The sequence below is a fragment of the Ziziphus jujuba genome, chromosome 3 (assembly GCF_031755915.1).
Source record: "Ziziphus jujuba cultivar Dongzao chromosome 3, ASM3175591v1".
NCBI classification, from domain to species: Eukaryota; Viridiplantae; Streptophyta; class Magnoliopsida; order Rosales; family Rhamnaceae; genus Ziziphus; species Ziziphus jujuba.
Window position 1 is genome coordinate 32,829,633 of NC_083381.1, and position 22,111 is coordinate 32,851,743.

The following is a 22,111-nucleotide window of genomic DNA, read 5'->3' on the forward strand; positions in this document are numbered from 1 at the left end:
TGTTCACAAAATGACAGTTTTTGAAAAAACTATGGTCAATACTATTATATAAAAATAATAATTTATTCATAAAATATCATCTTTATAGACATTTGCACGATAAAAAGATACGGACGTTTGCACTATAAAAGTATTCTAGTATTATATATAAATTTGTTTAAATTTAAAGGTAATTAGTACGAATAGCTTGAACTTTACATGTTAATATATTTTGGTGCCTTAATTTTTTTTTTATTAGCTTCAATTTTCTGTGCATTTCTTCACACACACCCAAAAAAAAAAAAAAAAAAAGTATACCAATAGATCCATCCATATACATAGATGGATATACTCTTTTAAAATATAGATAATTTAATTTTTTTAATAAAGACAATTATATAAATTTGATAAAATTAAAAGAGTACACAAATACTCCCTAATCTTTACAAGTTATTATATTTTGGTGTCTTAATATGGTTTTTCTTTTTTTCTTTTTTTGGCATTTAGCTCCTTAAACTCATAATGCTTACAATTTTATGTGAAATCCTCGACAAAAAATTCATGTGCAAGGCTTATAGAGGAATATCAATGGTCATTTTCTTATATAAGCTTGCCGAGGGAGGACAAAATGCAAATTAGTCATCCCTTCGAGACAATAACGTCAATATTTCAAAAATATTTATATCTAAATTTTTTTGTTAAAAAAAATTTAAAATTAAACATGTTGACTATTAGTACTTACAAACCTGCAAAATTATTTGTTTAACAATTATAACAATTTAAAATATTTATTAGCAATAAAAAAAATAGTTTATAATAAATCATTAAAAAAATATAATTAGATTGAAAAATATATAATTTTTTTTTTAAATATAACATTTGCCTATAAAGAACTTTATAAATACTTAAGAAAAATTACACATATGCATTTTCCAAAAATAATAAAAAATGAATAAAAATATTATAACTATAAAAATATTGGTTCTTGAATTTTGTTTTTATTTTTATTTTTTTTGCTTTTAACCATTAAAGTGTGTCCAGGTCAACTTATGCGCACCTAGACAACTAATCTGGCAATCTTAAAGGTGCATTCCCCTCCATTCATACCCACAATAATTTAACCCTAGATACATGAATAAACTATTCATATCACCTTTATAAATATTCCTGTCAAATCATTATTTTTCATATTTTTTAATTATTGGTTCGATTTTTTCCCAATTCTTTATGAACCGTAAGTACGTATTTAATTATAACAATTTAACTTTTATTGTTTGTACACAATAAATTTTCTTTTTTTATATTTTAGTAAAATATATTTTTATATTTTAAAATTATTTATATGGCTTTTTCATATAAATTATTATCAAATAATAACTTTTCCATTTCTTTTATTATTCGTTCAATTTTTCCTAATTCTTCATGAAGATAATTATATTAGTATTTGCAAACATTTTTTTCAATATTTTATATTTTATATTTTATGTTTTTGTAAAACATATAAGAATATGTTTTACTAAAAGATTCTTATCAAATAATTATTTTTCATTTTTTATTATTGGTTCACTTTTTTTTCTTTGATTTTTATTTTTTTTACCACAATATTAAAGTTATTAAAATATTTATCAAATTTATTAATCAAAGTGACGTGTTAATATTTAGTTAGCTTATTTTTTTTTTAATTTTTTTCATTTAAAGGTTTACTTATCCATGTTTATGTTATATGAATATATCAACCAATAATATCTTAACATGTATTATTCACTAAATAAAGTTAATAAATATTTTGGTACCTAGCATTATTGTTTTTTATGAATAAATAATTATATATTTATTTGTAAATATTTATTCTCTTCTATTGATTCTACCAAGTATTTAAAAAAAAACAAAATTGGTATGAATAGTCAATATTTTTAATTCTTAATTTCTTTTTTTGGACAAAATAAGTCTAGATATAAATGTTTTGGAATATTAATGCTATTTCCCTTAAATTATATTAAAATTGCATTTTGCTCATTTTCAACAAAGTGAAATACTCACTGATGCCCCTTCGCAAGCATTACACATATTAGATATAGTATGAAATAAATTATAAAAATTGATAAAAAAAAGTCCATACGATATAAGTATATTAATGCCAGTGGTAGATCTAATATCACATAATTATATTATCCAACATTTAAATATATAGTATTAATTAACTATGAATAACGCTCAAAAAATAAATTAACAATTTCTATATATAGAGCTCCATATATTAGTAATGTTATTAATTTATGTAAAATTCTTATATTAAATTATTTATCATATAACATATTTAATTTCTATCATTATAATTTATAACTTTCTTCTTCATTTAGATGGGTGTGGTAGTTCAATTGGTACGAGCACCACCACCCAAGCTTACTGTGAAGGGTTCAAGTCTATCGGGGGGAAACGGGGTGCCTGGGGCATAGCCAAAAAAAAAAAAACTTTAATATTTGGTAAAATGAAATTTTCATCTACAGGAGGGAAGTTTTGCAGCTGCATTTTCATTTCCCTTCAAATGATGTTTGCTCTAGTCCTCTTTTGAAACACAGCCTCCAATCCAATTAGTCCTCCGATTGCCGATGTTGTCCTTGCAGGTTCGTACTCTCCGATCGGCAGCCCCTCTTGCTCTATCTCTTAGGTGTGTTTCCCCTTTCTGTTTCTCTATTCCTCTCTTTCCCTTTTACCTCTCTCTATTTCTCCATCCCCTTTAATCGCAGCCAATTGTTTTGGTTTTTGCTAATTTTTTGGTAGAGGCCGAAGATTGGCCATGATGAGTACAATTCCTATGTTGATTTCAATCTTTGGGACTTGAAGAAGGTTGATTTGAGAAAATTCGATCTCGATTCGGCTCTCAACGGGGTACTTTGAGAATTTTTGACTTCTTTTCTTATTTTTTCTTGTGGGTTGAATTATATATTCATTGTGATTAAGTTTTGGTTTTGATTTTTAAGTTTGTATATTTTGAGACAAGTGGGTTTTGGGGTAGATGATGAGAGAGAGTGGAGGTTCTGGAAGTTTGTGGAAGGAGCTGAGCTTGGATTGGGACTCCCTATTCACACGGTGCATAGGATCAAGAGCTACGAATCAAAATTAGCAAGGTTTTTCTCATGCCTTTTGTTACTTTTTGTAGCATTTTATTGATAGTTGTGTAGTTTTATATATGCACCTATCTTTATTCGTAATGCTTTATGCTTGTTTTCTGAATTTAATTTTTTCTAGTATTTTTGGCTTCCATTGGCACAGGAGAATATGATGGGGACCTATATTCCAGAAAAAGGGATAGATAATGGCTGTTTTATGGACAAATTTATATGTTATGAATATGTCACTTTTGTCTAATGTTAGGCTAACGAGGTTAACTTCATCTTAATTCTAAAAATAGTTAATGCAAGTTTATTAGGATATATGGAAAAATACTATAACTTTTCTAAGATCTTGTTTTTAATTTTTTTGTGAGTGTTTCCATATATTCCATTAGTTTCAGGATCCATATTTGAAAGTATATGTTTGATGATTCAAGGATTTTATCCCAACTAAGTACCATGTTAATTATGAGCAATATTTTGGAAACTAAAGACAAAAAATATGGCATTTAGGGTAAGCAGTTCCTTTTTGATTTTTTCTTTCAGTTATATATTTCTTCGGCTAGGGTTTAAGTTTTGTATTGTCATAATAATTAGTGATTGCTTTACAAAATTGGATTTCAATTTTTATACAAAAGATGTAGCAGTTTTAGTAAGATATTTTATACTTGAAGTTGACATCTAGGATAGATGCAAAAACCTTTGCTAATAGTTTGCAGTCTAGACCTTCAAAAAAGAAAAAGTATGCTTCTTAGATGAATGGATTCATATTTGTTTTTAAGTTACTTATTCTTAAGTTAGCTCTTGACATTTAATTCTTTAGACCCGTAATTCCTATATAAATCAAAGTGTCAAGAATGGTCTTAACTATTTGAAATCTAGTTTAATTGCTAAGGCCTACCAAAGACTCATTTAAGTGTATAAGTTCTGTTATTTTTGTTGTAAACATAGGAGTTTATTTCCATTCTAAGTTTCATTGTAAATAAGTTCCATTCTAAGTTTCAGTGTATAAGTTCTCGTATTTTTGTTCTAAATACCATCCTCTGTTTTGCTAATAAACTCGTTGCTTCTACAATTTACTTAAACTAGTCTAATGGCGTACATAACTTGCATAAAGGTTTGTAACTTATTTTTGATTATCTACGTGACCAAACAAACCATCAATCTTAGTGTAAACATTCTAGAGACAAGCAAGATGGAAAGGTGGAGCTTCTGCAAGGAAAATCAATCCTCATATATGAATATTAGCTCAAAATCTCTATCGTTGGTTAGTGAAGAATTTGCAAAGTTCAAATATCTGGTGTTACTATTAATAGGTAGAGATGCTGTATGACAAAATAAATGGTTACTAGACTCTCCATGGTCCTCTCTTCCACTACATCATGCATCATCATGAAGACAAATGATCATTTAATCTCTTCATACTGAGAGACCATTTTCTGTATTGATTTATGCTACAAACGGGCTTCATGCCATAAGTATTGTAGAGAATAAAGTGGACTTGTCTATAGTATGTGTGCTTTCTAAGTACAATATTTATTCCCTTTGTGATTTATTTACTCTTCATGTGCTTCAGAATCTATTAACTTAAGTTTCCATTGCTATAGGTTGAGTTACTAGAGGATGTGATGACACAACTAAAGAAAATTTCTGTAATCCGTAGGCTTTGTCCAAAGGTATATATGAGTTTATCTTATCCAATTGATTATAGCTTGTATACCATGATGTTATTTAAAATATCTTTTGATTGTGATGTTTCAATGCTTGTTTGTTTATTAACTTGGTGGGCATGAATGCCTTTGAAATCATTTTTTTAACACAAAATTAAATCAGTAAAACAGATTTTCTTCTGTGGCATTAATTATTTGCTTTTCTTTCATCGATTTTTTGTTTACCTATGCTAAAATGCTGCTCTAAGACAGGCTATGGTAGTTAGAAAATCATATTGTCCTGGCATTAGGCCCTTTGTTTAAGTTATAGGAAGTTCACTTAATTATATCAAGTTAATGCATGCATACATTAAACTCTCATGTGTTGGGACGTTTCTTAACTAGAAACAATTCAGGCACTACTAAATGATAAAATTTGCTTGAAATAAGTCACTAGGAACGGAGCATAAGTCCAGAAAGCACGTGTATATTAAGCCAAGAAGGACACACTACGACATATGTGCCCTAAATTCAAAATAATTTCATTTAAAGTCTACCATAGTTTCTTTTGGAAGTGGGGGGAAGTGGGACAAACTATTGTTTGAGTAATCTATAAAAGCTTGGTTTTATATAAACTAGAAAATAATACAATTACTTAAGCTTGTGGTGTGGCATTTGCATATATTGTAGACCCCACAACATACTAATTAGCAGCTAACTTATCTGAATGCATGCCTACAAATTTTTATTATATTTATGACCAAGACTTACTTTTTCTTGGCAGGTAATTAGACAGTTCAGTCTTGGTTCATCATTAGGAAGTTAGATCAAGATTTATTTATCGTGGATGAGGTAGTTCTCCAACCATTTTTTCGAAATTGACATTTTCTTGTTGAGGGATAAGGATGTCTTTGAATAAATGCTTCATCTCCAAATAAAATCAATGGTTTCTAATTAAGTTTTTTTTTTTTTTTTAAAGCATGCTGCTGATGAGAAATATAATTTTTGAGTGTCTGTCACAATCAACCATCTTAAGTGTACAGCCTTTGTTTCAGTGAGATGTGTCACCTCTTTTTTAACATTCATGAATTGCTCAAAATTGAGGGTAGTTAAATTATTGTGAATTTGTTTCTTGCGTACTTGAGGTATGAGAAAGTGCATGTTAATGCACTTCTAACTTAATAATTGATTCAATTTTGTTGCATGTTGGGAAGGTATTTGTTAGTGACACTAATGTGCTATTCCATTCTAACCAAGTCTGTTTGCTATGGTAGTCCATAAGAGATGAGACATAATTAGCAATAATTGATGCCTCCAAGATAGATTGCATTAGATAGGTAGAGAAAATCTAGCTATATGAATGAAGTTGATCGATCCAGTAAATGTCCCAAATAGTATATCATGTCTTTGGTCTTTTCAAATACTCATGTGTCTTTTTGTTTTTTGTTTTTTGTTTTTTTTTTTTGGGGGTTTCCTTTACTTTAAAGAAAACAATAAAAGATTAAAAAAATTCCAGAATTATGTGTCATAATACCTAGTTTACCCCACAAGTACTTAATTTTCGTTATAAATGGAAGTGATTACATGGTACATATTAGTATTCTGTCTGAAAATTGTGATTGTATATATATATTTATATATATAATGATTAGCATATAAATGCTTTTATTCTGTGTGAGCATAATATTTATACTTGCTATTCTTAAATAGTTTGAACATGCTAATTTTTGTTGAGATTCTAAAAGAGTTATGTGATGTGTAAGTCACTAAGTTTGAGAATGCTGATTATATGGATGGTTGTTCCTTTTATAAAGTAGCTGTCGATTTGCAGATCTTGTAGGCCAAGTCTTAAGATTTGAGATTTGAAAGTGGATGAAGAACTCAAAATGAAAAGTGCAGACTAACATGTACGTTCTAGTTTGTTGATAATTTATCAGTCTTACATATAAAGTTTAGTTTTAGTGCTGTTTCAATGTTTATTTCATAATACGCTTGATCCATTTATTATCCTATCAACGTCATAACTTTTGTACATGTTGTTTATGATAGTCCATGCTACTTTTGGATGCCTTCAACAAAGATAGGGCATATTAACTTATGTTTTTTGCTACATGTGTTTAGAGGGTTTTTCATAAGATGGTTGGAAGTCTAAGAGGTTTTAGTTTGAATTTCAATTTCAGGTTGTAATTTATTTAATATGTTCGTTATCATATAGATACTGTTATCGGCATGTAGAATTTTATCTTGAAACTATTTTTGGCTGATATTATTATTTTTAGCACATTGTTAGAGTAGGTTTATTTTCATTTGTTTTTAATTATTATATTTTACAAATTTCAGGTTTTTAAAGACCCAAGATGAAGTTAAATGCAATATTCATCCACCACCATTACTTCTGTAGCTGCACTTTTTCTATAGAATTTTATTGCACCTTTTCTGTAGAATTTTATTTTCTTTGTACACATTTAAATCATTGTTGTAATTACACAATGACAATTAATTATTTGTTTATGATGACTATAGTTTTTATAAAATATTATTTACAATTTTGGATGTTATGAATTTTTGCATCATTAATAATTAATTGATTTAAATTTAAGAAAATTATAAATAACAAAAAAAAATTGCTTTTAGAGACCAAATTTTGGTCGTTGAAAGTATGCACAATTGAGTTGCTAAATATAGAGTATTTCAGTGATCAAATTTAGGGAATAAAAAATTTTTCGTGGGTGACCACGATGGTGGTCACCCATGTATTTGGTTTGAAAAAGGTTACTTATCAGGGACTGGGGGTCACTAATAGTCAAAACATTGGTTATATGATTTTAGGTTACCAAATGTTGATAAAATGGTCATTTTCTTAGACGTTGTTTTCCAACAATAATTTAAAATTTTATTCAGAAATATAAAAAATAAAATCAGTGAATATAAAAATTTAAATACGTTATAATTTTATTAAAAAATAAATTTCTTACAATAAATAAATGAAGTAAAAATAAAATCCCTCTTATTTTGTGCATTTCTCAGGACTCTTATGCGGCTCATGCCTTCTCACTTTTTGTTTGGTTTCATTTATTTATTTATTTTTGTTTTCGTTTTTATTTTTTGAAACTAGTTCTTGTCAAGCGGTTCAAATTTATTCATTAAAATAAATTAAACGACTCAAGCTCACTTCGCTAAAAGTGAAATCTTCAGTGCCCATTTAACAATATTATTATTCATTTGTGTGTATATATATATATATATATTTATATTTAGAGTTTTGGTTCACTGAGTTACCTATATCATTTATTTTTTTACATGTATTTGTATATATAGAATTTTAATTTAATGGATTATCTAATCAATTTAATAATATATGATATTAATGTGGTATAATAATAAATAGAGGCAAAATAAAAAATGTAGAAAAATTTATTTTTTTAAATCCAATATCATTTATATATCATATAATAATTTAATAAATTACCATTGAAGGGCTAACTTTTCCTCACTAGATTTTTGGTATTAAAACATGAGAATTAAAATAAATATTGTAAATTAATATTGCCATATATTATTTTCTAATTTAACCCTTAGATAGCTAATTATAAGATGAGTTAGATAGCTCATCAGATGATTATTATATATATTTATATATAGGATTTTGTTACAAAGAGCATCAATATTTTACATGTATTATACATAGTAATTTTATTATGTTTCATTTTTGTAGTTAAATTTATTTATTTTAATATTTAGTTTCATTCAAAACATAGCCAACAAATACTAATTAATTAAAGTCTTAAATAGAAAATTTATTTAATTAAAATTGTTAATATTATTTTTAGTTCCATTTGATAGTTTATAATAGTAGTATATTTAATAATTAGTCCATTGTTCTTTTTTTTTTTTTGTTATGTTTTTTTTAGTTATATTCATCCAATTTTAATTGCATGAGTTAAATTATTTACTAAGAAATCATAGTTTTATATTCTTTTATCTTGAGACGTATATTCGTTTTATATATATAATTTTAGAGAATTTATTATTAAATAATATTGATAAATTTTAGATTATAAAATTACTGTATATTATCTAATAAATACTTAAAAAAAAATCAACATGAAATTTCAAAGACAATTCTATTTACATTAAATTAAAAATTTGTTAATTGCTTTTTTCTTTATACCCAGTTTTAATAAAAAGAGTCCAATAAGTTCATTAGGCCCAAACTTACATTTTTACTCAAATTAATTATTTTTATATATAAAATATACATAGAATAGTCTCAAACTCCATATGAAGGCTTTTCGTTAGGGAATGGTTTGATTGGCATAAACCTTCTATTATAAGTTTAATTTAACCTATTTTATCAAAAGGTGACGACTTTAAATGTTCTTAACCTACAATTATCCAAATAACATAAATTAAGTAATAGTTTCCTGCAATATTAATCAAGCCCATGTATTCCCATGCTAGCTTACATGTTTGTATTTAATCTAATCTATCACTTTTGGTCCATTTGTTGAAGCCCAAAACACTGCACATTTGTTCAATCCATTATTTTAATACAATGATGGTGTTTTATATATTTATATATATGCTTTCAGCCTCGTATATTCTAATATGTGTTTATATATATATATATATATATATATAAATATATTAATCAGCTTTATGCGTGTATATATACATATATATACACCTATATATACTCCCAAAAATATCTTCTGTGAAGGGAATTTTTTTCCTTTTATTTTGAAAATATATATGTATAACTGAAAAGGAAGTTGAGTTGAACAAACGAGCCAAGCAAGCCATCATTTCATGCTTCATCTTTTACCAACAACTCTCTCTCTCTCTCTCTCTCTCATCTTCCCATGACCAACTTGTACCATTTGTTTTATCCAGAACAAAGATCTAATAGTCATCCAGATGAACCAGTATGCATCGCTTTTTGACCTATACATTATTCAATGCTTCAAAAAAGCTTTTGGATTGTACCCATATGTATGCCAAATAAGGGAATTAAACCATCTTTTAAGCTTTTCCTCCCTTTTATACATTGTCATCGCTGAATCTTACCACTGTGTAGTGAACAATAAACTCATTGGATAAAGAGGATGTTAGAAGAAGGTTCAGGACCTCTACAAATAGGAGACTTCCTCTTTTACAAGGGACCCTTCTTCTTCCTTCTTTGGAAAAAATAAAAATAAAAAAAAAATAAAAAAAAGCAAAAAAAAAGAAAAAAAAATGCATTCTTCTGTTTTTCCTTCTTTCTTTACAAGAGATGTGTTGTTCCAGATCCTAACACTTAGAAACTAAATATTCTTCTTTTTTTCTTCTTTCAACCGCACCACACCAGAACCTCCAAATTATTCTTTCAATCTCTTTGAGAGAGAATACAAGACATCATAGCCCTAGCTCTAAAAACCTTTGGATTACCTTTCATAGCTAAAGGATTTGGGCCTTCGAATAATTATCACCATGCCTCTAGGAAATTCACTTCATTTATGTCCAATCACATAACATATTATTTTCTTAGCTAGTCCATAAATGCCATTTATAAATATATGACAAATTTGCTCTCCTTCCTCTAAACATTTTTCCTTATTTTGATTTATCTTTGAAAGGAGGAAGTATTTATGTGTGCATATATATTAATGCATGGGTATTTTATCCATTTTTTTTTTTCCTGAAAAGGTATTTTATTCATTTCATGTTTCATATATATTCTATACGTATAAGAGAACATATAGGTATGCATATTTGGTTGTTAAGTGTTTCAATATTTGTTGTTATACATAAATACGCATTTATGTTATGCTAGTTTGGTTTAAGTATATTTTGATATTTTGGTATGGTTATATATATATATATATCCAGATATTACTATTTTATGTTTGTATGGGTTGAATATGGATTATATATATTCTTTTACTTGGCTACTCATATTTCTCTTTATATAATGTTATATCCGTAACATTTTTATATTAAAAGTATTTGAATGATTTGGTTTTAATGGATTTTAATGTGTTCTAATGGTGGCCTTTTATTTTCCTTAATGTTTTCGTGTTTGGAAGACGCTGCATGAGTTTAGGAAAATTGGTTTTGGAGAAAAATTAGTAAAAACATGTAATTTTAGAGTTCCTTTAGCATTCACAAAGAAATTTTGAGAGAAAACGTTGGGTTGCATAGTATGGTAAAGTGAAGGTACTGGAAGTTCATAGAGAAAAACTTTGATGGTGCCGTAGAAGAATCCGTTATATTCTGGAAAACAAGCATCACAGAACCATCTATATCGGTAAAGCTCAAATCATTTTAAAGATATTATGATATCACATAGACCTCAGATAAATTGAATAATTAAACATCCATACATACAGGTTCAATAATTTGTTGATTTATTTTCTGAAAATTGTTATTTTTATTTTTCCCAATTTCGTTATACTGTATCTACATGTTATATAGGTAGATAACTATGTAGTTTGAGTATCTCTATTTCAACCATTAGTATATAAATAAATAATCACACTCTTTTACTCATTTGGAAGTACTATTTTCACTTAGATATATTATTTTATTATCCAGGTTATATGATTTGTAACCTCCAGATTATACATTTTTATACCTCTTGGATTACACATTTTTCTCATTTCTCTAAATCATTTTCTCAACTAATTTTGCTTCATTTATGGAATTGTGTTAATGAGTGTTCATGTATCTAATTTCCTATTTATAATTATGGCATTTATTCTTTCTTATATGTAAAAGTGTTAATCCAACATTGTTAAATATTCCAGTTTATGCTAACTTTTTCCCCTAGAGAGCTCTTTGTTCTTTTAGTTGGTATTTTCTTATAGTTTTTTACTAGGTGCTTCTTCAAACTTAGCATCAAATCGAAGGACACCTGATTTGGCTCCACCACTCAAAGAATCTAGGGACCCAATTTGAACACGCAAAAGAACGTCCTTACAAACTGAATCCGAAACCACATGTTAAGCCCAGATCACACATTTTGACTCCAACAGCTTTTTATGCATTTTATGAATAGTTATTTTAATACTTTATTATTGATGTTTTAAATTAATGTCCCTAAAAATCAATTAAAAGTAAAAGATTTAAATTTGAGACAATTCAATTCCATTCCTTGACATCAATTTCAAAGGCACATACAAAAAGCTATGTAACAGTTGATAATGTAAAGTGATACTCTTTTATATTATTGAATTCACACATATAGATGATTACAGCTTGCAACACTGCTTGGTGGCAATGTCCAATCTCCTTCATATGTGAGGGTATCTGAACTTGGTTGCAAAAAGTTTTAAGAGTTCTTCCATATACATTTACTTCTTTCTTTTTCAGTTTTATTTCCATTAATTTTTTTTTTAATTTTAGGTTTGGTACATCTAAAATTCCATGAAAGGTAGAAGAATAGGTTAACTTGAAAAATAATCATGGTCATTTAGATTTTTTTGGGTTTCGATCACACAAGTTATAATGCAAAAGTATGAAACAGGAGATGTATTGATGACCAAAATTGACTATACTAGACTTCATGATTCCAAACCCATCTACCGAGGCTTTAAAAGAGTTAATAGTAATTTCATTGGTTGAAGAGGATTCAGTCTTGTTTGGTGAAGAATCTGCTGCAACATTGGTTTTATCTGATGAGAAACTAGGTTATTTGGGCTGAGGCAAGGCACTTTCACTGCTTGACAGCACAATGACATATAACATGCTTGGCCTACCTTCACGGTGCTGTTGCACACACAACCACTATGAATGCTGTGCAGCACCTCAGAAAGATTGCTAGATTCCTTGAAGCATGGATTGATAAGTTCCAAAGCTCGGCCTTCTTTCCACAATCTGCATGCCTGGATCATGTCAAATCCAATTTCTCAATTTGGGTGTTCTGCTTCTAATATTATTGTATAGTAAACATTGGTTTATTATGCAAAGATAAAAATCAACAATAAATAGGCACTTACTCGTCCAATAAAGTTTAGACTATGGTCTATGTAACACCCCGTCCCAAACTACATTGGAATTCTTGCACGTTGACCGATGTTGACCATTGACCGAATGGGTCAAAAGTTGACTTTTTGTTCCGGTTGAAATTTCTAGTTGACCGTGGTACCATAGCGAAGTACATGATGCCCGAGTTCGTAGACTAGTAGTACGTCGAAAACGGAGCTACGGTTTGAAAGTTATGGGCAAAGAAGTCGAGATTCAAACTATCCAAAAGGTGTCGGGAGTTGACTTTTTATGGTTGTAGAATTTTGTTTTGACTTTTGTATGGTTGTAAAGTACTCGTTTATATGATTTCATAAACTAGCGGCATGCTTAAATTGGACATCTGGTTAAAAAGTTATGGACATGTGAAGTTTTCTGAATACCGTAATATTTTAATATATCTGGCTTAAGTGAACAGTGACACCACGTGTTGACATTTTAACCAATCCCATGAGTGAATAGTGTCACCCACAGTGGCTTTTCTTTTGGCAAAACGGGTGGGCCGGCGGGGAAAGGAGAGAGAGAGAGAGACAGCTAGAGAGAGAACCGACCGGCCACCGCCACTTGACCGTTTTCCGGCCACCCTTTTCTCACATGTGCCACCCCACTGCCTCAGCCTCCTCAATTCCGACCGGCCACCCAAATCTCATGGCCAACTGGCTGGTAACACGCCAGGATCGGAGCGTTTTCCGGCGACGGCTATTTTTCCCCTCCACCACCGGCCACCACCGTTTGACCCATTTCCGGCCATTTTCAGGTCACACACGCCAGCAACCCCTCACCACCTCCTCATTTCCAGCCAGCCCACCAAATTTCACGGCTACCGGACCTCCAACGCGCCGGGATCGGAGTATTTTCCGACGAGGGGCCGAAAATCTTCAAACCCAGATCTCTTCGCCGTCTGGCCTACTTTTGCCTCACCACCAGTCCCGTTGGAACCCTTTCCCCTTGATCTACAAAACCCACAAAAATCTTGGCCACCAGCCACCGGACGCGCCACCGGCGGTGACGGTTTCCTGCGGGATTCGGCGGCTCACTGGAAAATCCAGTTCCGGTGAGTACCCAGTTGCACCGCTGATCCCTCCCCACTAATTTTGACCCCCTGAATCCAAATCCGGTGTCCTTTTCCTCCAATTTGTAACGGTTTGGGAGAATCAAAGCTTTAAAGGCCGAGAGCTTTCCGACGAGATTCCGGCCACCACCGGTCCGATCTCCGGGAAGTAAGACCGGATTCGTAATCCTCGTCACTCAAGCTTCGATTCGGTATATTACTCATCAATTTTGGTTTTCATTTGTGTTCGCTCCCCGGGTACCCATTTGGGAGTTACCCGATTAAAATATTAAAATAATTGGTTTTGTATATTGTCGATAATTTAGGTTCACATGTGGGTAGTGGAGTTGATCCTGCGGAGGATCTTGATTGAGACATGTTTTTAAGGTGAGTAACCCACCTTTAAAACTATTTTGGGGTGATTAATTATATTTATTTTGTGTTAAATTGATATTTAGAAATATGCTCATGCGGTGGAATTTAAGTATATTCGTGGAAAAAATATTATTTTATATATATATATATATACCATTGATGTTAAACGGAAGTTTGGGTTATTAAGAAATTCTCGATTATTATTATTGTGATTTAATTGTATTTGTTATGCATGAGCAAGGTGTTTTCATTAATTAATTGTATTTGGATTTTAATATTAGTTTTGGGCATGATTTGATTTTAAAATGTTTCAAGGAAAATATTGGTTTAAATTGGTGGTTTCAAATTTTATAATTATGCCCGTGCAACATTATTTGATGGATTTTGTGATACGAGAAAAATTATTTGTATATTGTTATCGGTGGATTTGTACCGAAGATGTTAAAGAAAAATGTGGGAGGTTAAGTTCGAAAAATGGTATAATTCCCACGGTGAATTTTGGAAAAATTACATATCTTTTTATAATAAAATTTGGTTATTTATTTTAGACGCACTCATACAGTACTGGTGTTCTGTACTGTATATGTGGATGAGCGCGCAAGTTATAATGTCTTCCGTGAGTTGCAATTGGACCAAGGGAAGGCAAGTCTTATGTAATGCGCATCAACCGCTCCCCTCCATGATCGGGATGACTGTTTTAACAGCGGTGCTGTTAGGACGCCGAAGCTGCCGTATGCAAGTTTCTCTTTTTAACCCTCTCCCCCTCCCCCCCCCGCGCCAGACGGTGCTCAGGACGCTGGGTATCGGAGGGCATCACTGGTATATGGTGTGGTGCGTCAAGTATAAATTTTCAGATAGGAATTTCAAACACTTTATATTTTATTACATTTTATTTATATTTGGGTCATTTAATTATGATTTATCAAATTGACAATTCCTCGATTTTGGGGCATACAAATAACGGGTTTTGCGAAAATGTTTTAAAAGGGAAACCTTTTCAACGGAGTGAATAGTGAGGATTTTGAGAGAAAATATTATTTTCAATGAATTGTCATTTATTATTTATTTAATTGTTTGGTATTGATTAATTAAATTCCTTTTATTTTCATATTATTAATATTAAAATTTGACAGTAGATACGGTCACTCACTATGATGATTAGCATCTCATATTTTTAAATTCCGTTCCCTTAGGTGCAAGGGGTGGTAGACGTTCTTCCGGAGCAAACCTAATCCCCGTCACTATCATAGTTCGAGAAGTTATCTTGTCTTCATTTATTTCAATTGTAATATTTCTTTCATCCATGTTGTATAATTTCTATACTTAATAGTATTTCATGAAACTCTATATACTGTCTTGGACATTTATGTATTAATTATGCATTGATTTACTGTTATTCATTTGGAGTGCTGTAAATTTGTGGAATCAGATTGTAGTAATGTGGGAAGAATAAGGAGATAAATATAGAAGTGTGTTTTCAGTGCAGGAAATTTGTGGTAAGTCCATCCCTGAGGGGAGGTTCTTTTGGATTTTCCATTGGAGGGTCCAGTAGGGTTTCCCTGGGATCAGGGCTTGTCTAGGGTTCCGGTGAGCAATTTTGGATGGGTCCTTATAGTTGGTATCAAAGCATAGGTTCTTATAATCCTAAGGGACTGTGCGTTGCTGTACAGCCCATCCGTAAATTTCTCCCTTTTGTAATCGTGCTTAAGTATTTTTATCTCTAAACTCTTGTTGTTTCTTCAGAATTTGCTACGATGCGTAGGCGGGACACACGTAGTACTCGGGAACGCTCGGCTAAGAGTTCCGGGAGTAGATTGAGCCTTAAAAATCTTGTCTCTCAACTAACTCGAGCCTTAGGGAGTTTAAGCTCTAGTAATCATTCTGTGGACTAGGCTCGACGATTGGGAGCTGTGAATTTCGATGGAAGCCAAGGTCCAGCTGCAGCTATGAATTAGCTATCTAACATGGAGAAAATCCTAGAAGAAAGGATGCAGTGCCCCAACGAAGATATGGTTAGGATCTCCGGTTTTATGTTAGAAGGAGACGCCCGGAAGTGGTGGAAAGTGAAAAAAACTCGTAGAAGGCATACATGGGACCAGTTTAAGGTTGCCTTCACCACCGAATATTGCCCTCCTGCCTACCGTGCGGCCAGAAGGAGAGAGTTTGAGGAGCTGCGACTGGGGAACATGACTATTTTCAAGTGTGAGAGAAAGTTTCGAGAACTATCTGAATTCTGCATGCACATGATTCCCGATGACCATACGAAAAAGGTAAGGTTTATAGATGGCTTGAACGAGAACATAGCCCTCACCCTTGCTGGACCAGTGCATCATACTTATTAGTCCGCTAGGGATGCAGCGCTGGAGTTAGAGAGGCAGGTGGAGATGCGCAAACCTTCAAGGTGTAGATCATTTGAAGGTTCATATAGTGGGGCACCTAGTCAGGGAGCATCCAAGAAGAGCCATAGTTCAGGCTCATCGGGTAGTGGTGGACCGAGCCCACGAGGCAGATTTCAGCAGAAAGGCAGTTAGCGAATGCCCCAGACAGCTCGCCATTCGACCAGTGGGGATACAAGCTCGTATCAGCAGTCACACCTTGGTCTTATGCGAACTTCTCCAATTTGTAAAAGGAAGCATTTCGGGTAGTGCCAGATGGATGGTGTATGTTTTCAGTGTGGATAACCAGGCCACATAAGGAGGGAATGCCCTTATGGTAGTGGCAGTGTGTTAGGGGCAGGTCGGCGAGCACAGCATACTAGTGGATTTCAGGGTCGGGGTTCCCAGGGAAGTCAAGCAGCAGGAGGTTTATCGGGATTGGCCCAACCGTCTGCAGGATCGAGTCGAGGTAGAGGAAGGAAGCCCCAACAGACAGGTCAAGGTTGAGTGTTCGCTACGACGCAGCAGGAAGCCCTGGCCACACCTGACGTTGTTATAGGTACTTTGAATATTTTTGGTAATGATGCACTTATGCTTATGGACTCGGGAGCAACACATTCATTCATCTCAAAAGAATTTGTCACTCGGGTCGGTATGACCCCTACTCCTTTAGGATGTCTATTAGAAATAGCCACTCCTGCAGGAGAATCCTTGTGGCCTAGCCAGTTGATCAAGGAGTATTTCTTCTGTATCGAAGATCAAGTGATGGAAGCGGACTTGATCCTGTTGGATCTATCCAAACTTGACGTAATCTTGGGCATGGATTGGTTAGCAAGGAACCATGCTTCCGTAGATTGTTATAGCAAAGAAGTAACATTTAGGAGGCTAGGTTTGCCTGAAGTGGTATTTCGTAGGGAAGTTGGAAGACCTTTGCCAAGATTAATATCTACCCTCACCGCCAAAAAGCTACTGAATAAAGGTTGCCAAAGGTATTTAGCTCATGTGATAGATACCCGAGTAAGTGGAGTCAGATTGGAAGACATGCCCGTGGTGAGGAATTTTCCGGATGTGTTTCCTGAAGAATTACCGGGATTGCCTCCGGGAAAGGAAGTTGACTTTTCCATTGAATTAATTCCAGGTACCATGCCTATTTCTCTACCACTGTATTGAATGGCCCCAGCAGAGTTAAGGGAGCTAAAGGTCCAATTGCAAGATTTAGTGGATAAGGGATTCATTAGACCAAGCATATCGCCATGGGGAGCTCCAGTATTGTTTGTGAAGAAGAATGATGGTAGTCTAAGACTGTGCATCGACTACCGACAACTTAACAAGGCGACCATCCCTAATCGTTACCCGTTGCCAAGGATAGATGACTTATTTGATCAACTCCAAGGTGCCAAAGTGTTTTCTAAGATCAACTTAAGATCTGGATATCATCAGTTAAGCATTTGAGAGTCAGATATTCCTAAGACTGCCTTTAAGATGAGGTACGGACATTATGAGTTCCTAGCGATGTCATTCGGACTTACCAATGCCCCAGCAGCTTTTATGGATTTGATGAACCGGATGTTTTGTCCGCACTTAGATCGTTTCGTCATTGTTTTTATAGATGACATCCTGATCTATTCTAGGAGCCAAGAGGAGCATGTGACGCATTTGAAGAGAGTGCTCCAAACTCTAAGACAGCATCAGCTTTATGCTAAATTTTACAAGTGCGAGTTTTGGTTAAATCAAGTGGGTTTTCTCGGACACATTGTGTCAACCGAAGGTATCTATGTGGACCCTGATAAGGTGAAGGTAGTGTTGAATTGGGAGCGCCCTACTACTGTGAGGGAAGTACGAAGTTTTCTTGGATTAGCGAGATACTACCGTCATTTTATAGAAGGGTTTTCGAGAATTGCCGGACCACTTCACAACTTAACCTGAAAGAATGTTGAATTTAGCTGGACGAACAGGTGTGAGCAGAGTTTTCAAGAATTGAAGCAAAGGTTAACATCCGCACCTGTCTTAACTTTACCTAATGGGAATGAGGGTTTTGAAGTCTATTGTGATGCATCCCATCAAGGGTTGGGTTGTGTTCTAATGCAGAATCAAATGGTGGTAGCGTATGCCTCACGGTAATTTAAGCAGCACGAGCAAAACTACCCTACGCATGACTTAGAATTGGCGGCGGTAGTCTTTGCTCTAAAGAAGTAGAGACACTACTTGTATGGGGCTGCATGCCAAATTTATACCGACCACAAAAGCCTCAAGTACATTTTCACTCAAAAGGAATTAAATATGAGGCAAAGGAGATGGATGGAGTTATTGAAGGATTATGACTGTGTGATTGATTATCACCCGGGCAAGGCGAATGTAGTAGCAGATGCTTTGAGTAGGAAGGCTATCGGATCTCTTGCTCACATTCAAGCCATCCAACTATCTCTCATGGTGGAGTTGAAGAAAATGGGGGTGTTAATGCATATGCATCCTTTGGGAGTCTTTATGGCTAGTTTTCAGGTGCGACCGGTGTTAGTGGAGCGTATATTGGAAACTTAAATGGAAGACCCTAAATTGAGAACAATTAAGAGCAAGGTACAAGAAGGTCTTGATCCGTAGTTTTCCATAAGGAGGGATGGGGCCCTCGTGTATAAAGGACGACTTTGAGTTCCTGATATTCCAGAACTTAAGAAGGAGATCTTAGAGGAGGCGCATAGCTCGATATATGCGATGCATCCTAGAAGTACCAAAATGTACCGACTGCTAGTTAAGTATTATTGGTGGATTGGCATGAAGAGGAAAGTGGCAAATTTTGTATCAAAATACCTAATTTGTCAACAAGTAAAGGCAGAAAGACAGAAGCCTTCGGGACTACTCCAATCCTTACCTATTCCTATATGGAAGTGGGAAGAACTCAATATGGATTTTGTGTTCAAGCTTCCCCCTACACCCAGGAGATATGATGGTGTTTGGATGATCATTGATCGTCTTACCAAGTCGGCACACTTCTTACCGGTACGAGAGCATTTTTCACCCAAAAAATTAGCCTAGTTGGTTGTACAACGTATTGTGAGTCTTCATGGAGTACCGCTAGCCATCGTATCCGATCAAGATCCACGTTTTACTTCACAATTATGGCGGAAGTTGGCTGATGCATTAGGAGCAAGACTTAACTATAGCACCGCCTTTCACCTGCAATCTAATGGACAAGCTGAGCGCACAATTCAGACATTAGAAGATATGCTAAGGTCTTATGTTATGCAATTTCGCGTTAGTTGGGATGAACAATTGCCATTGATAGAATTTGTTTATAACAATAGTTATCAGGAAAGTATTGGGATGTCCCCGTATGAAGCCTTATATGGGAGGCAATGTCGGACACCTTTGTGCTGGAGTGAAGTAGGAGAAGAGAGACTCCTTGTGACGAATAATGCGGTTGGATCTGAGTATTTACGGAAGAACTTGGACAAGGTGAAGATTATCTAGGATCGGTTGAAGGTTGCCCAAGACCGACAGAAGAGTTACGCCGATGTACGTAGGAAGGATTTGGAATTTGAAGTAGGAGATTGGATATTCCTGAAGTTATCTCCATGGAAAGGAGTAGTACGCTTTGGTCGATGAGGTAAGTTGAGTCTTCGTTATATTGGGCCTTACGAGATTATGGAGAGGATTGGCCCCGTGGCTTATAGATTAGCATTACAGGAAGAGCTAGCCCGCGTGCATAATGTATTTCATGTTTCGATGCTACGGAAATATATTGCAAACCCATCACACATACTCGAGACTCCTAACATCGAGTTGAGGGAAGATCTTTCATATGTAGAGCAACCGGTGCAGATTTTGGATTGCGAGGAACGGGTGCTACGTAACAAGACTATTCCTTTAATTAAAGTTTTATGGCGGAATCATTTAATCGAGGAAGCAACATGGGAGCCCGAGGCGCAGATGCGTGATTAGTATCCCTACCTGTTCCAGTGACATGCGGAATTTCAAGGATGAAATTCTTATAAGGGGGGAAGGTTGTAACACCCCATCCCAAACTACATCGGAATTCTTGCACATTGATCGAGGTTGACCGTTGACCTAGTGGGTCAAAAGTTGACTTTTTGTTCCGGTTGAAATTTCTAGTTGACCATGGTACCATAGTAAAGTACATGATGCCCCGAGTTCGTAGACTAGTAGCACGTCAAAAACGGAGCTACGGTTTGAAAGTTATTGGAAAAACAAGTCGAGATTCAAACTGTCCCAAAGGTGCCAGGAGTTGACTTTTTATGGTTGTAGAATTTTGTTTTGACTTTGTATGGTCGTAAAGTACTCGTTGATACGAGTTCATAGACTAGCGGCACGCTTAAATTGGACATCTGGTTAAAAAGTTATGGACATGTGAAGTTTTCCGAATACCATAATATTTTAATATATTTGGCTTAAATGAACAGTGATGTCATGTGTCGATATTTAAGCCAATCCCGTGAGTGAATAGTGTCACCCATGGTGGCTTTTATTTTGGCAAAACGGGTGGGCCGGCGGGGAAAGGAGAGAGAGAGAGAGAGAGAGCTAGAGAGAGAACCGACCGGCCACCACCACTTAACCGTTTTTCGGCCACCCTTTCCTCACATGCATCACCCCACTACCTCCCCCTCCTCAATTCCGACCGGTCACCCAAATCTCACGGCCAACCAACTGGTAACGCGCCAGGATCGGAGCATTTTCCAGCGACGGCTATTTTTCCCCTCCACCACTGGTCACCACCGTTTGACCCATTTCCGGCCATTTTCAGGCCACACGCACCAGAAACCCCTCACCACCTCCTCATTTCCGGCCATCCTTCACGGCTACCGGACCTCCGACATGCCGGGATCGGAGTATTTTCCGACGAGGGGCCAAAAATCTTCAAACCCAGATCTCTTCGCCGTCCGGCCTCCGTTTGCCTCACCGCCTGTCTCGTTGGAACCCTCTCCCCTCGATCTACAAAACCCACAAAAATCTCAGCCACCAGCCACTGGACGCGCCACCGGCGGTGATGGTTTCCGGTGGGATTCGGCGGCTCGCCGGAAAGTCCAGTTGCACTGCCGGTCCCTCCCCACTAATTTCGACCCCCTGAATCCAAATCAGGTGTCCTTTTCCTCCAAAGGCCGAGAGCTTTCTGGCGAGATTCCGGTCACCACCGGTCCGATCTCCGGGAAGTAAGACCGAATTCGTAATCCTAGTCACTCAAGCTTCGATTCGGTATATTACTCGTCAATTTTGGTTGTCGTTTGTTTTTGGTCCCTGGGTACCCATTTGGGAGTTATCCGATTAAAATAGTAAAATAATTGGTTTTGTGTATTGTGGATAATTTAGGTGCACGTGTGGATAGTGGAGTTGATCCTGCGGAGGATCTTGATTGATACACGTGCTTACGGTGAGTGACCCACCTTTAAAACTATTTTGGGGTGATTAATTATATTTATTTTATGTTAAATTGATATTTAGAAATATGCTCATGTGGTGGAATTTAAGTATATTTGTGGAAAAAATATTATTTTATATATATATATACCATTGATGCTAAACGGAAGTTTGGGTTATTAAGAAATTTTTTATTATTAT

General features: G+C 34.4%; 1 long non-coding RNA gene across 4 annotated transcripts; it reads left to right on the plus strand.

Moving 5' to 3' along the window:
- The first annotated feature begins 2,329 nt into the window (after positions 1 to 2,329).
- LOC107433428 (uncharacterized) lies at positions 2,330 to 7,275 on the plus strand. Of its 4 annotated transcripts, none has more exons than XR_009638197.1 (7): positions 2,330 to 2,647; positions 2,761 to 2,868; positions 2,961 to 3,107; positions 4,700 to 4,768; positions 5,526 to 5,593; positions 6,573 to 6,648; positions 7,082 to 7,275. It is a non-coding gene; the product is annotated as an uncharacterized LOC107433428 (long non-coding RNA). The 4 variants fall into 4 exon arrangements; XR_009638199.1 differs by having other exon boundaries at positions 2,981 to 3,107; XR_009638198.1 differs by having other exon boundaries at positions 2,996 to 3,107.
- Positions 7,276 to 22,111: the final 14,836 nt, after the last annotated feature.